This window comes from Montipora capricornis, chromosome 12, assembly GCF_036669925.1.
Source record: "Montipora capricornis isolate CH-2021 chromosome 12, ASM3666992v2, whole genome shotgun sequence".
Taxonomy (NCBI): Eukaryota; Metazoa; Cnidaria; class Anthozoa; order Scleractinia; family Acroporidae; genus Montipora; species Montipora capricornis.
This window is the reverse complement of record NC_090894.1, coordinates 30429991-30447437: the sequence shown is the minus strand read 5'-3', so window position 1 is coordinate 30447437 and position 17447 is coordinate 30429991. Positions and strand designations below refer to the sequence as shown.

The window sequence follows — 17447 nt, the reverse complement described above, 5'->3', positions numbered from 1 at the left end:
CCAATTTTTGCATAATGAATGAATTTGTAGTAATCGGATCTCTGCTTTAAACACAAAGGGTTCTGGGATCGCCAGGGGGCAAAAATTGCAAGGAGCTGTAAGAAAATGTATAGCGAAACTTATTTCGATGTCCAAACAAACGATTATCGGCAGAGATCAACGGTTCTTTCGACCCTGTGCAAACGGCTCAATGAACCAATCCACATTCGTAGCAATTTTTTGTAACTTGCTCAAAGCGTGGGAAAAATTGCGCGTGCAGGACGCCATTGGTTTTGGTTTTCTTTCTTATTGGTTGATAAACCGGCGCGAGATTTTTAAACCAATCACTAAGCGTACGAATTGCAATCGTGGAATTACTTTCGACAGTCATTTGAAATTTGCTCTAAAGTGAAAGTGATAAATGTCATTGCAGTGAGTTGAACAACTTGAGCAATTGCAAAGGAAGCTTGAAAAAGTCAAATTGGATTCGAGCCCAGAACATTGCAATTCGACTGCACTTGCACGAGGCGAACGAAAGTGAGCCCAATCACACGGTCATGGGTTCGAATCCTGATCAAGCCTGGATCTTTTGGTGCTGCTATTCGTGCCAACTTTCATTCAAGTTTCTTCAATCTGTTGATCATCCTCTTTTATGTAGTCGAGCCAATGACATTAATTTCAAAATATCTACTCCAGCTATCAGCCAGCACTGACAAGGTAGTGAATGCAATAAATAAATGGCTAGATCATGTCAAGGCCTCTGGTAAAGGAATTGATGTAATCGGCTCTTGAAGGGCTGGACTGCTAACAACTTTTGTTCTACGGCCGTCAAAGCTCAATTAGAAATAAAACGAAAATCGCGACTTGACGTTTCGTATGCTACAACATACATTTTCGAAACTAACCGTTATGATTTTGAAAATTATTCATAAGCAAATTTTAGTAGGTTTGGGACCAAGACCAATAAAATCAAACAGCAAAAATCTGACAGCAGTTACATATTTACAAAGTAACAGCTTATATTTACTGAAGTTAGCATTAAGAGCTGGTTTAAGTTCCTCAATAAACGTTTCTTTAATATTACAGTGGTAATCAGTTTTTGCACCTACGTTGCCTAGCAACGTAAACGCTATGTTACTGGACGGTTGATTGGTGTCAAAGTGTCATACACGATTTATGGTGTCAGAGTAAGTACTGTGGCAGAGTCAGAGTAACTCGTGTGACATTGCTTGTCGAGAAAATATTTCAAGACGTAAGGCTTTGTCTTTGATTTCTCGGCACGTTCTGTTAGAAGTGATCTCAAATTATTGGGTTGCCTGTGTATAATTATTATTTTGCAAATAAAAGTTTCCGGATATTACCCGACAAGAAGCATGGCGCGCTTTTTACTGGGTTGCCAACCCAGTCGGAATCTGTCTTTAATTTCGTGGTTTTTTTATTTTTCGTTTTCTTTTTTTCTTTTTTATTTTTTTCCGTGTCGGTAAAAGTCTTGCCTGTCACTCCCCTGCTAAGTGGTGTCTTTGTGCATAGAGCCTTCTACGCGTATTTTCTTAGGATCGAGAGGGTAGTGGGAAATGCGTAGATTTCTCTGGTGGACACAGTAGAACGATTAACTTAACCGGCAATGGGGTCGAAAGTCATGTAACGCGAATGGCGTTTTAGTGGATCTTTGAACAAAATGTACCCTTATGAAGCTCAATAATGGCAAGCGAATTTGGATACTGAACAAGACAGGCGGTCGAATGTTAGAAGCGACGAGTAATGGACTTCGACAACAATCTGTCGCCCGTCGAGCCGTAATCAAAGTGAGCTGTCTTCCTAAATTTTGCCAAGTGTGGTGTTTTGTACAACACTCAAACCAAATGAACAGTTCTCTGGTAACTCAGTATGGGTTCAACAAAGACAGAGAAAGAATCCATATAGTGGATCTGTTATCTCAGTTGTCTCGCTATTTGTCAGATTTGTATTTACCTGTTCTCAGCTCTGCACAGTCTTCCGGTATAACAATTGGAAATTTCACTAATAAGTCATTGACGTGAATGGCGTTTTCGTGGATCTTTAAACAAAATATACCCTCATGGAGCTCAAGAATGGATCGTCAATTGGATGAGCAAGACAGCGCTTAAAAATAAATATTTGGATTTTAAGAGACGAGTAATGGTCTTCGACAACAATTTCATTTTTCGCCTTTGGATATCAAGTGAGCTTTGTTTCTAATATTTTACTAACTTGGTATAATATAAAACACGGAAATCAAAGAGCAATTTTTTTATGGATTTAATCATAGTTACTAACTAGGATTTAACAAATTAACATTGAAGGAATCGAACGCTTACAAGAATGCATCACAGTGTTTACTCAAGTCGCATCTTAGTTGTCTGACAATTTAAATTTACCGGTATTTTGTACTCAACTCTGCAAAGGTGTAAAATATTTGGAAATGTGACAGTGAAGAATTATTTGAATGAAAGTTGTTGTCGCTTTTGTGCTTCATTATTTATGGTCAGCGTTCCGAGTCGAAAAGGGTATTGATGTGAACTGTCAAAAATGTATTTAATTGCATCTCTTGTTTGCACGCACGCAATTGAAATAGGAAGGTATTTCTGCCTCTAATAGTAAATATGTTGTTTGTTTCGATTAATTTTTCGCTGGAAAAGGATTTTGCCGAGATATTTCCAGCCTTTGTGAACTTTAATATCATGTTGTGTAATTTTCGAGGTTAACAAATTTGCATACGTGTGTTGAAATGTGATACGGGAGCATTTTTGTGGTATAGTGTAACGAAAATAAACAGGTCTGTTGGAAGCTTGCTTGAGTTTCAACAAAATGGCCCCCAAAATCGGGAAAAAACATCTGACACTGATGAATAACAAAGTAGCTGCTATCCTCAAAATGATGGAATTACCTGGCGATAAACAACCTCGTCTTCGAGAGTAAAGTTTTGACTGTCAACCTGAAGAATTGGGCGATTGTGATCTTTGTGTTGAATTCGCACATTTCTTGTCAAACTTTATAACACTTGAAAGAAAAAGAGTGTCATAAATGTTGTTGCTGATGGCAAAATATTTTGTTCTCGATCGACCGTCCAGAAAACTTCCTTCTGCTCTTCCCAAAAACTTTGTACCACTATTTATTTACTTTTGTATCAACATTTGTTTCGCATAAAGCAAGCCAACAAAATCAGTTCCTTGCTTGGTCCGCATTTGTTAGCGTTAAAATAGAATTTTCGGTCCAATGCTTCTGTTTTGAGGGGTATATTGTTTTTGGTCTCCCATCCAGATACTAACCCCGAACTATTGTAGCTGTCAGATACTTAGAGGGCACCCTTAAACTTGTGGTGAAAAGAAGTTGTGAGGGAACTTGAAAATTATCCACACGTCAGCCCAGAAGCCAATGTTTCTCGCTTCTCTTTTATTTGTTATTCTTCAGAGACTGGAATGCTGTAGTTCAATACCACACAATTCAGTGCCTTCTGATTTTCTGTAACACGTACCACAGGCAACCCAGTGTATGCTTCACGGAAGCATCTCGTCATGTTTTCAGTAAAAGCAATCTATTTTCATCTATATCATGAGCTCCGACAGAAATCTAACACTTTTGTCGAGGTCAGTACACAAGCTTTAGGTTAAAAGTGCTCAGTGAAACTTTGTTTAAAACGGTTTCTTTATATTTTGATGGCTGTCTCTTGTAAAATGCCGTTAATATTACCTTTCTTGTGTACCAGCGGCAGTGATGTATATTCAACTCATTATTCACACTATTCAAATCATTTACACACAATTTATGTTATAAATAATATAATTTATAATATATTAGACAGTTAATAAGTGTGCGGTGTCCAAAGAAGCAGAACTTTGTAGTCGGACACCGCCATAGGTAAGTAAATAAGTAATGATGGCAGAATAAGCATGGATAAAATTAAATTAGCGTAACGTGATAAAAATTGTTATTTCTTAAATTTTAAAAGCAGGAGTGTTCCGCACCGCGGGTATGGGGTTACTTGAGGTGAAGATACACGAGGAAAATACTGTTCACAGGATCTACCAGTAGTTTTGGACTAGTTTAATCCACGCAATTCCAAGTTGCACAAAGTAACTTAATATAGTCAACTGAAAAAGGATGCATGCATATGAATACGCTGTAAAACTAAACAGACCGGAAAATGAAATAAAGGATGTTTCTCCAGCATGTTGTAGATATACTTACAATTCTGTAAGGCGTAATCCCGTTTTAAATAAGCTATTTTCCTATATTCGAAGAAGTCACGAATACACTGTTTTCATTAACAGGACTCTTTGCTCTGTGATAGTTCGATTTCTAATCCCCCCATTCCAAGAGCAAGCTGCAATCTGATTGACTAAGTGCTAATTATGTTAAATTGACAAAAACAGACATGCGCGTCTTGTCTTAACTACAAAATATCTAAGAAATCAAGCATTTGTCCACGAAGTGCAAAACAAGGAGGGAATCAGATTATTTTATTCAGCATTAAGCCAGCAGTAAACTCGACTTTGATTAATCAAAAGATGACATTTCCATGCTTTCTTAAAGGAAATAAACGACAGACGCTTAATTTCAGGGGTAACAGATTCCCATATCATGGGTCCAGCAAACTTGAAAGACGATTTTTCAGAACTGGTTGATATTTGCACTGTAAAAAGATTGAGTTTACCAGCAAATCTTGTATCATAGCTACGGATACTAGATGCTGGGGGCAAGATATCAGAGATGATATCTGGAAAGCTATGAGCTTTGTTCATAATTTTACTTATAAGATAGCATATTCTGAATTTATATATATTTTCTAGTTTAACAATTCTTAAGAGTTTATAATATGGATTAGCATTCTCCCTAGTATGTGCAAAAAACATTCTTCGGACGCATTTATTCTGCTCAGTCGTTGGAGACAGGTTAAGGACGTTCGCGCCCAAAACGTTCCCACGTACAGATTTTTTTTTAACTTGCCACACAGAAAGGTAATGACCTACTTTTGCCAAAAAGGCAAAAAAAATGGGGGGTCACCGTGCTCGTTTTCGAGATCATGAGGGGCATTTTTAGAAGATTGCGTTACTTTAAGACGATCTTAGCTTACAACTGTCAGCAATAAAAAAACTACATTAGTGAAATTTAGATCAGGTAAACGTACTCAGTTCAACATAACTAAATTAACCTTTGCAGCTGATGTCTTTTTTTTTTTTTTTTCAATACACAACATTTATTAACAAAAGTTACTATACTTACAATACTAACAGTACAATGACTACAGTACTTTCCAAACAGTATTAATTTACAACATAAAAAGCAATGCGAAGTAGAAAGAAAAAATAAAATACAAAACAAAAGTTGCAAGTACTTATAATCGCTATAATATTGCACAGTATACAATACAAACAAAAACTGCAAAGGTTACTGAATACAACCAAAATTAAAATGCGGTACATTGACGGAAAACACTCTTATGTACAATCAACAAGAATGTGTGTAAAGTTCTGCCATTTAGAAAAGAAAAGTTTTTGTTGTCCCGAGGTACCTGCAATGTATTTTTCTAGTTCTATCTTATCCTGCACTAATCTTTTGAAATCAATAAGAGATGATTTATCGTTATTTAGTGCATTAACACAAAGAAAATACTTTCCGAGTATTATGAGATGATTGAGAGCTAAACATGGTGGACTCAATTGGCGAATAATTCCATATATCACTTCTTGGGGGGACAGATCTAACTGAAGGTTGCATAATTGCAAAATCCAATTTTGAAATTCAGAGCAAAAGATTGACGCTTGCGCACATTCAACAAACAGGTGTGTAACAGTTTGATGTATTGCGGGGCAGAATGGACAGTGCGGAGACGAAACTTTTTTCAGTTTGTACAATAATGAGTTAGTAAATAAGAAGTGGTGAATGATTTTGTATTGGAACATAATTAGTTTTGTTTCTTTTGTAGCCTTAAAAGGTAGAAGATAAATCTTACAAAAATCGTCACGCTGAAAGTTATAATGTTCAAGCCTTTTTTCGGCGGTGGGACTGGGTAATTTTTGCCGGGTGAGAAGGTCTTACAGGAGAGGGGTCTACTTGAAGTATATGTGGTTAATGCAGGTGTTGGATTGCTTTCATTTTTGAACAAAGATTTTTTTCCATTCACTCGGTATGACCGATACAAGGCTGCGGTAGGTTAAAAAATGACATCTTTTTGTATAAAATTTGTCGGCTAGCACTCCAAACGGAAAAAAAACAGTTTTCCGGAACGTTGAAGAGATCTTTTATCTGCTTGATGCCGTTTTGGCACCATTTAGAGTAAAAAACGGATTTGCCATTAACCTTTATAAATCTGTTGTTCCAGATGATTTCCTGCAGCGCAACTTCTTTGTTTCCAGGAGTGCTTATCTTAATTTCTTGCCAGTAAAAGATGACTTGTTTATAGAACGATGGAATGTGTTTGTTAAGATTAAGAAGTTTCGTGTCGTAATTACAATTAAACAGCTCTATTCCACCTACATTGGCTAAGAAATAGGTTGGAATATACTTCCACGGAGCATTAATTTCGGAACAAAGTCGTTTGACCCAAGTAAGTTTCAACGCTTTATCGAAGAAAGAGAAATCTTTCATGTCTAAGCCACCTTCTTTTTTAATTTTAATCAGAGTTGTTCTACGAATCTTCGCCGGTTTATGATTCCAAGTAAAATCAAAAATTAGTTTGTTAACTTCGTCTGCAAAATGCTCCGGAGTTTCCAAGACGCTGCATACAAGTATAAGCTTGGACAAAGCTAAGGTTTTAACAATGTTTATTCTACCTTGTAAAGAAATGTCTCTTTGAGACCACATATTAAGGGTCTTTTTTAATGTTTCCAATTTTTCTAAGAAATTTTTTTTAACAGCGGTTTCGTGGTTATAAGAGAACGCCTAAGGCATATACTGGTTCATGACTGAGCCGAAGGTTACAAATTGCGTCATTCCGGTGAGTTAGTGATCCTAGCCAAAGCATTTCATATTTCGATTGATTTATCTTTAATCCAGAACAACTTTCGAATTTGGTCCACAATTCGAAGAGATTCGCAACCGATTGTACATCTGCCAACAGAGCGGTTGTGTCGTCCGCGTACTGAATTAGCTTTACTTCTTGGTTAGCTTGAATCTTAATTCCTTAATAATGTCAGAGTGTCTGATTGACTGCGCTAAAAGCTCAATAGCAATCACAAATAACATCCCTGAAAGAGGGCAACCCTGACGTACTCCTCGTTGTAAAAAAAAAAAATGTTTTGAAGCGTGGCCGTTGTTGAGAACACAACTAGAAATGTCTTTATAAAATACTGCGACCCACTGACGTAGTTGGGGACCAAAGTTAAAGCTTGAAAGGCACTTTTGAATATAATCCCATTCGACAGAATCAAAAGCTTTTTCAAAGTCCAAAAATATGGCGATACCAGGAATTTGCCTATTCTTAGTAAATTCCATTATATCGATTATTTGACGAATGCTTTCTCCAATGAATCTACCCTTAATGTACCCTGACTGGGAAGGGTGAATTATGTGTGGTAACACTTTTTCTAGGCGTGTCGCTATTGTCTTAGTAGCGACCTTATAATCCACATTTAATAATGAAACTGGGCGCCAATTTTTTAAATATTCGGTATTTTTCTTTTTCTTTGGTATCAGAGAAATTATTCCTTGTTTTTGAGAAATAGACAAATGTCCCGATTGAAATGCGTAGTTGAAACTTTCTACCATATACTTCGCGATAATATTCCAAAAGTACCGATAAAATTCTACTGATAAACCATCCGACCCTGGGGTTTTGTTATTTTCCATTTTTTTCAACACATAAGCGCACTCCTCAATAGTGATATAACCCTCACAGGTCGCAACCATCTCCTCCGATAGCACCTTTTCGGCTTGAAAAAATTGATTGAACTCTGGGAGGTTTGGATCTTTGTTGCTCGATCTGTAAATTTTTTGGAAGAAAGTCTCCTCTTCCCTCAAAATCTCCTTTGGACTCGTTATTTTCATACCACTGTCATTAATCAAAGACGTAACGTGCTTTTTCCTATGATTTGTTTTTTTAAGGTTAAGGAAATATTTCAAACGTTTTTCACCAAACTCATACCACCTTGCCCTGCTTCGTATGATTGTACCGCGCGTCTTAAAAGCGGAAATTTTTTCGAGCTTAGTTTTGATTTTATTCATTTCGACTTTGTCCATGTCACTGTATTTCCTCCCAAGAGATTCCTGTAATTGCCCTAATCTTATCAAAAGACGTTTTTCTTCATTGTGCGTTGCTTTTGCTTTTTGCTTGGAATATTTAATCGTAAATGCTCTTATCTCCATTTTTATCATTTCCCAATATAATCCTTTATCTTTAACGTCTTGGTATTTTTGGGCTACTTGTGGTATTAAGAAGCATAGTTTTTCAACATAGGAGTTATCGGCCAAGAGAGAATTGTTGAACTTCCAAAAGCCTGGCCCACGAGGAGGACCTGGTTTGTGAAATGATAAGGATAGTGAGACGGCTGAATGATCGGAGTAAATATTTGGGAGTATCCTGGATTCATTAATAAGATGATTTAAGTGTTTTGATACTAAAAAATAATCTAATCTACATTGAATTTTCATTGATGGGTTACTCCATGTAAAACCATAAGATTGTGGATTCTTAAAACGCCATGCATCAATAAGGCTGTGTGTTTTCAGCAAAGATTGAAATTCCACAACAGCCTCCTGTGTTTCATCAACAGGTTTGCCGCGCATTTGTCCATGCAGCTAATTGCGCAGTTTGTATCACCTGCTAAAACAATATTTTCATTTGCATACGTTTTTAGATAAGAAGTGGATATTTCCCTAAAGAATTGAGCACGATGCTTTTGTTCATTTGGAGCGTAAATATTCACGAAAACGCTCTTTTCACCATCAACAGTGACTTCAGCGATTAAGAACCTGCCATGTTTGTCAGAAATAATTTTTTCAAAGGAAATGTCAAGGCGTGGTTTGAAAAGAATCATAACCCCTCTACTATGGGTAGAACCATGACTGGAGACCATTTTGCCCCCCCATTCAGCTTCCCACATTTTTATAGTTTGAAACGATGAATACGTTTCTTGCAAAAAAGTTACATCTGACTGCTGTTGATGGAGCCAGCGAAACAGTTGCCTTCTTTTTCTTGATTTGTTTAGCCCTCTCACATTCAGTGTTAATAGTTTATAATTACAAGTCTTTTCAGAGACTGGGACGAGTCGTTGATGATGGCGGTTGAGTCGAAAGCAGCTCCGCACTAAAACAACCTTCTAAGGCCGTAAAGCATGGTTATTTAAGTAAGTTACTTGTAAAGATCTGAGGTACTAAAATGCCCGGAAAGCCAACGAAAGTGCGAAACGAAGGAGGTGCACCCGAGAAGGAAGTTCCCAAACAGACGATGAGGCTGACTCCACCATCTTGGAAAGGCTCACCGCTATTGAGGAGAAATTGTCCACAATACTCCAATTAGTCCCTGAACTCGAAGGTTATAAATGCCGCCTCAACAATCTTGAAGAAGAAAATAAGAGTTTGCAAGAAAGTCTAGAATACGTTCATGCCGAGAATGAAGACATGAAGAAGAAAGTTGACATTTTAACTTCAAAGGAAGAATCCTCTTGTATCGAACAAGAACGCTTACGCGTGGAACATGACGAGCTTTGCCGTCGACACATTAAACTGGAATCTCATAGGAGAAGGGATAATATTAAATTTTTCGGCGTTAAAGAGTCCTGAATCCAACGCTGATACGGAGGAAGAATTAAGAGATTTTTTGAGATCTAAACTGAAAATTCCATCCAGCGACGAGGCGCAAATTAATTTTGAAAGAGTCCATAGAATCAACACAAGAGTGTCCGATAACAAGAAACCGCGTCCTATTATTGCCAAGGTTTCCCAATATCAGGATAAAAACTTCATCAAGTCGTATATTAAAAACCTCCCAAATACGGAATAAGCGATGACTATCCTAAAGAAATCGACGAGATAAGGAAGAAGCTGTATCCGGTCCTTAAGGCAGCGAAGAAAGAGAAGAAATCAGCCTATTTCAACGTTGATAAACTCATCATTGATGATCAAATTTATCGGGGACCAGAGACAGCTAATTTACCTCTCTATGGACGCATAATGAGCAGTTGAATAGTCAATTTGGGCACAAATAGTTGTCAATCGCAATTTTAAATATGAATTATTACCCATGACCGGCTGGCCGTTTCTTATTGTGGTTTGATTATCACGCTCAAATCCCGTCTATAGTACCGCACAAATTCTAGGTAAGTTTGTTTTCAATATTTTTTGTACTTAATATGTTATGTCATGTATCGTGTATTTCTGTCCAAAAATCATCGTGCACTGAAAATATCTGGTTAAAAATCAAACATTTTAAACTCGATTTTTCACGAGGAAACTACAAAAACTGGCACTGATGTCTTTTTCTGAGGTGAAATAGACCTTGAAAAACGATACATATTAGTCTAAGAAAGAAAACTTCGGTCGCACGAGAGCATAAAAGGCCAAATATTTGTAATTTCTCACGTACAGATTTTTTTTGGTTTTTTTTTAAATGGACAAAATCAAGAAAGGAAGTGATCTACGGAAAGAAAAATGGGGGTCACCGAGCATTCAAGACAGTAAAATCGCTGCGACGTTCTCAAAGCGATTGTTTATTCGCACTGTCAAGCCATTGCGTGACATTTCCGAGAAGACCTGGGGCCAAAGCTATCTCATGATGCCACATACTTTCACGTTCTATTCTTGTGGAAAATTTTTGCGCCTTTAGCATCGTGTTTACCTGCGTGGTCTGCGATGTATGGCGTGTGCGTGACATGCGCCAAAAATGCGCAGTAGTAATGGGCGCGGACGTCCTTAATCTAGTTTTATAGGATATAGATAAATTAAAGCATAGTATATTTGTTTGAGCATGTTAAAATTCAAATGTCTAATTTTGGAAGGATTCCAATATTTTATATTTTTACTATCTTATTGTTTATATGTTGTATTTGTGGCTGCCAACTAAGGTGCTTATCAATATAGGAAAGGAAAGGCACTTTATTTAAGTGTCTAGTCGTTCTAGCGCTGGAGCACTAATTGGGGACACTGTAAACTGAAATTAACAATTAACGCAAATCAAGTCTATTGTTGTTGTTGTTGTTGTTGTTGTTTTTTTTCACGAGAGGGGAAAACCGATGTACCAGCAAATTCAAGCCACATATGACGCCGAGTCTGGAATCCAACCCGGTCCACATTCGTGGGAGGCGAGTACCCTCAATGCTGCACCACCAGTAAAAAAAAAAAAAAAAAAAAAAGTTCGGCACTGAGAGTTTATCAGTACAATTTGGTAAATCATTACATAAAGTAGAAGCAGAGTTGAACCCTGGGGTATGCCACATGCAATATTTTGATACCCAAATTTAATGCATTCATTTTTCACATATTGTGTACGGTATGTCAGAAAACGTTCAAAGCAGCTATGTAGAGGTCCACAGATACCATATAAAAAGAGCCTAGATAGAAGAATACCATGATTAACTGTATCAAGAAACAGACCACTCGTTCCCTGTTTTTTAGCTATAGCTAACTTCAAGTTATCTGTTATCTGTTGTTCCCTGCACAATACCAGTTTTAATAGATTGATTATACGTATATGTTATGGGTACTGACAATGGCTCAGCAGTAAGTTGAATCATTTTATTAGGAATATCTAGGGATGATTTACGGTCCTTTAAGCACTTAAATATTGAACAGACCTGGAATTCCGCAACATAACACAAAACAAAATTATCAGATGGAGTGAATTTTTAAATTGTGTAGGGGTCCCTTCGCAATTCTTGATGTCTTTGGCCAGATTTGGACCGACATTAACAAAGTGTCTATTAAACTAATCTGCAATTTCAACCCCATTAGTGTAGACCCTGTTGTTATGCACAATCTTTGATCTGGGAATCTGACCCTTTGAGTTACGCTTAACCAATGTCCCAATTATTTTCCAAGCTTCTTTCAGGTTATTTTTGTACAGGTCAAATTTTTGAGAGAAGTAGTTTTCTTTGCTTGTATTTTAAAAGCTAATTTAACTTATTTGCATATACATTTTTTTATGTCTGGCCATCTTACTTGGATTATTAGAAGAAAGTGAGTTTTATACATACTGCGTCTAGTTTCGATGGATTTATTAAAATATGGCCTTAACTTTTCCAAGGCTTATGGAATACTTTTTGCTTTCTTTGGGACATTTGCCTCATAAGTAAGTGTTTATTGGCTATTGATTTAAGCAGATCAATTGTTTTGGCTGTTATTTCGTGCAAATCATTATTCCATTCACTGTAGATAGCATTCCAGTTATAATAAATGTATTCATATCCTGCAAATAGGAATCTTGATTAAACTTACTATAATCCCTGTAATATCTAACCGGATTATGTTTCTTAACTGGAATATCAGCCAGTTATTATTTTAGAGACAATTTTACTGGTGTTGTTAGTGTAAATATGATCAATTAGTGTGGTTAAGTGATGCGTCAGACGCGTTGGTTTTAAATTATTTCAATACATAGCATGTCGAGATAAGCTTCTGTAGTTGGATTGCTATTGCACTTTAAGAATTTTATATTCATATTCCCAACAAGATACAAATGATACTTATTAAGTTTGAGATGCTTAATTTACTCATCAAACGTATCTTTAAAATCATCAATGCTCGCCCCTGGAAGCTTACTAATATGGACTACAGCCATATAGCCTACTAATGTGGACTTCCCATTATTACTGGGAGATATTTCAACCCAGGAAGATTCTACAAGGGGTATATCCAAAACTATGTCAGACATTGCGATTGAATTTAGAAATGTACTTATATAGAGAGCTGCTCCTCCTGCAGAAGCTAGAGAATCAGTATGGAAGATACTGTAATTAGGCAGCTCAACATTAGTTATAATATTTACATTCATCCTCGTTTGAGTAATTGCAGAAATAGTTGGCTTTATAATTAACGAGCATAACATATCTTCAAGTAGATTAATATTAACGCCTATTTCATGATTGACACTTTTTTTTTTTGTTATTCAACAACCTTTATTTAACTTACTACCCTATTGAATATTAACAAACTGATAGTCCGGGGAGGGCTTAATAATGTAGAGGGAAAGAGCAGGGCTGATGAATTGAATTTGATTGCAAATGAGGGATTTATGCAGATAAATCCCTGAAACGAGGGAGTGTTTAAATCCCCCATTAATATTATATTTTCCAACTAATTCATTCTCTTCCTGACAAAATCAAATCAGTCCTTCCTTTGGACCATAGTTAATCCATGCATTAACTCTGTTTGGACGAATACATTAATTTCCAACAATGCAAAACATATCAATGAGAAATATAACAGCCCAAAAGGCGTATTACATGTTTAGTTTGCCTAACATTACTAAGCCTTCTTCTGTTTCTACAAGCATTCATATCGAAAATCTAAGATTAAAGATAAAATAGAATCAACATGAAATGAATTTCGGCCATTCAGTTCCAAAATTTGTTGCTGTGCAATCCCTGTATTTCTTCTGTTTACATAATCTAGGCATTACTAATAACGAAAGAGCGAAACAACGAAACAGCAAAAGTAAGCACCAAAACAACATGTATGACCCCACCATAAGCTACCATACATATTGGATTTGAGATGAAACATCGTTTTAGGCCTAATTACGCTTAAAAAGTTATTGCTCCTAATCTTAGTCTTAATCTGAATCCTAATCTTAATCTCAATGAATTAGGAGCAATAACGTTTTAGGCCTAAAACGATATTTAGTCTCAAATCCAACCTTTGTCGGTTAGTATTCAGTGTATGGTGGGGTCATACATTGTGTTTTAGTGTTTCGTTTCGCCGTTTCGGTGCTTCGCAGATTCGTAGTTTAGCAATGCCCACATACATAATCTGTTTGGAATCGACAAAGCGTCTTCGCATTCTTGCAATTACTGTACGTTAACACGTTTTACAAAAAGTTATATGGAATTCGGTTCCGCTGAGTAGGTTGGATGCAGTGAGCCGTTTCTCTCGAGCTTCTCGTCGCTCGTTTTACCCCAATGGACTACAACGCTGTACAAACCACACCTACGCGTCCCTTGCGAACATTACGCAATGCACAAACAAACAAACGTCCCAATAAATCGCAGAAATCGTGGAAAACGCACAATCTCGCCAATCAATAATACAAAAGCTACATTACGTTCGGGGGCCCGAAAGGCATTTCATGATTCTCTTGATAATACTAATTGGCCAGCTTTTGTCGTCTTGTAGTGGGGCTTTATGTAATGATCCCTCATTAATAATGTCATGAAATAAGTCAGATAAATACCTCAAACGTCAATACTAATCCGTACACATGTATGTATGGATTAATACCTCCGTTATCGGTATTTATCTCTTACTTAAATAGCTTCCAAAATCAATTTCTTACCAAACTTAGAACATAACAGCGAAACAAGTTCGCTTGTAAGCTAATTTTGGAGATAAAATGGTGTGATGCGATGGATATTTTATGGATTGTGTTGAACGCCCTTCACATCATTTTTTTCGTTTTAGAACCAGTCTTACCGTAAAGATTTCCGAATTCACTACAGTTAGTTTTGATCTCACAGGGACCGCTGTGTCCAAGCTGATCTGCATTTCGATCAGATTCTTATTGTGTTTAACACAATTTAAAATATACGAAGTAGTTGTCCTTTTGAAAAAGCTAAACGAATCGAAGCCATTGTGCTCGTTAAAAAAAAAACAAAAAAAAACAAAAAAAAAAAAAAGAAGTTAAACGAAGCCGGTGTGTGTCCCGTTGAGGCAAAACAAACTCGCCTTTTGAGGAAAAACAAACTGGCCCGTTGAGGCAAAACAAACTACAGTTGCCAGTTTAGGGTAACAACCGACAACCCAACAATCATGTATGATTCACCAAATAGTGCAAAATTCAAGAAGTCAGTTTCGATTCATATTGAATAAAGTTTTTCATTCACATCCAAGATTCACTAATTCAGGTGTAATTAAATCAATCCACATTCAAAATCTATATTTATATTCACGATTCACGATGTTATTTTTATTCACGATCAACATTCAAATATGCATTCAAGATGTTATATCGTTTCACGATTTTTATATTCATTCATACTCATACAAGACTTTTTTGTTTATATGGTGAAGGTCACATCTTAGTATATTCCAGATTTAAATTCATTCGACCTTCAAAAACTTTAACCACTCGCGAATTCATTCAAGATTATTCATATTCATTCAAAAATTTCTGCGCATCCAAATTCAGTGTCCTCGAAGTTTGCACATTTCTCGAGAATAACACGATATCTGAATAAACCAACCACATAGCAACCTCAATACCCTACCAGTTGTTTGATCGTTGGTGACAATTGCTCTTAATAGGAGGTTTTCCCGTGACGTCATCGCCGCCATGTTGGTGGACGAAACTAAAGATGTCTCATTAGCTTCTCATTAGCTTCTTTTGTTCGTCCACCATAATTCGTACATTTCACTGTTGTTATTGGTGTCTCTAGAGGTTGGTTGGAAACGTCCTATTGACGGATATACTTGCCTTTTTTTTTTTATTGCGGAAAGCTCAACTCCGCTATTGTCTTGCCTTCAGATCAACCAAGGGCATGGAATAATAATACCAACTTTATTCAATGAAAGGGAATTCAATGAAAGGGAAGGATACCAGAGGTTATCCCTATCAAGGGTATCCGCCCTCAGCCGGATGTAATTGACTGAAGGTCGATTTTGATGAGGAGGAAAACCAGAGTACCCGGAGAAAAACTTTCGGATTCAGATTGAGATCGATTGAAACTCAGCCCACATACGATCCGAGGCCAGGTTTGGACCCGGGTAACAGAGGTAGGAGGCGCGATTGATAACCGCTAAACCACCCTGACTCCCCCTTAAATGTCTTGTGACGGTTTTTATTGAAATGAAATACAATTTAAGGCTTTAATGGAAGGTGTTGACTGGAGGCGTTTTCAGAGGATTCGTAGAAAAACTCTTTCCCTACTTTTCCTTCCACAGAACATTGCGCGTAAAGTGACCATCACAAAAAAAAAATGTTTCGTTTTTTTTAAAAAGCAAAGTTAGGAGGAAAGCAATACATCATTTTAAAGCTAAGAAAATAAGCTTTCCACAAACATATAACTCATTTACAGAGAACTAAAACATTTTATCAAAAAGAAAGTTGAAAGAAAAAACAAAAAATAATAATAACACTAAAATCAGTTTTCCACACATATTTATTTATCAGCTTTCTTGGACCAAAATTTGACGGAAAACTGATGAAGCACGAACAGAGTGGTAAAGTGATGACGTCACAAAAACTAAATTTATAAAGTTATGGGATTTAATGTGCTTAGACACGAGGGGTCATGTTGCAGGGACATGTTGCAGCGACATAAAAACTTGCGTAGTTCACAATGAGGCGAAATGTAGCAGGGAAGTGTAGCGGGAACATGTAGCAGCGACAAAATCACAACATGTGCACACACATGAAAATGTTGCTGGTACATGTCCCATGGATATGTTGCAGCGACTTATCCCCTCGTTTGAGCTGATACTATTATAATTGTGCAACATCAATTTTGGGTTGATTTTGTCCCCTTGACGTGTCCCACGAAGCTCAACAAGCTGACCAGTGTCATTTCTTGAGGAACTACCACTCCCTTGTCATATTAAAAAGGATGAAATAGTCACGAAGTGATTACAATAACGTGAATTTTTATTTTGACGTGACTTTCTCGCTGTCGTCGCCGTCGTCGTTGTATAAGTTCCCTCATGAACACTAGGAATACCAGAATGGATCCTAATAATGCGCAAAGTCCCTAAAGTTCTCTTTCCTGCTAGATATATAGTTGATTAATATATTTTGATAAGTCTTGATCTTTATGTCAATGCTTTGTTTCTTAATTGAGGAAATCTCAACTGGCTTAACTTTTGAATTATTTAGCTGACCAACTTCCACGCCTATAAACGTGCTTCTTGTTATTATTATTATTATTATTATTATTATTATTATTATTATTATTATAGTTTTTCTTTTGTCATTTGCTTTCTTCTTAACACTAATACATTTAGTTCCCTATACGCAAAAATACGCATACTCTTTGCTTGTCCCTCCAGAAGTTTGCACAAGCATTTTTTCCAGTTTCTCTTGGGAGCATTGTAAATCCGAAGAGAAAATAAAAACAGTTCTTACGCAAAACTTTTGGAGGGAAAAACAAAGAGCATTATGGTAGTTTTGATAGTGGCTAATTCGTGTTACCAAAACTATTTTGAAACTGCATGTGGAAGTATGATTTCTGTCTTCTTACTTGGACATTTGTTCTCATTGCACAGTCTCTCTCTTGTAAATCTATACCCATCATCGCACCAAGAACTTTCATTTTGTCCACCTCCACAAGGCTTGGAGCATTTCCATTCCGAACATGTACGCCCTACAC

At 36.7% G+C, this 17447-nt stretch overlaps 1 long non-coding RNA gene across 1 annotated transcript in view; it reads right to left on the bottom strand.

The window, feature by feature from the left end:
* The window catches only part of LOC138026553 (uncharacterized), a 28640-nt gene extending 11193 nt beyond the window's left edge, over nucleotides 1-17447 (bottom strand). The window contains exon 1 of the long non-coding RNA XR_011127287.1: nucleotides 17319-17447. This is a non-coding gene — a long non-coding RNA (uncharacterized lncRNA). The remainder of the gene's footprint in view (nucleotides 1-17318) is intronic.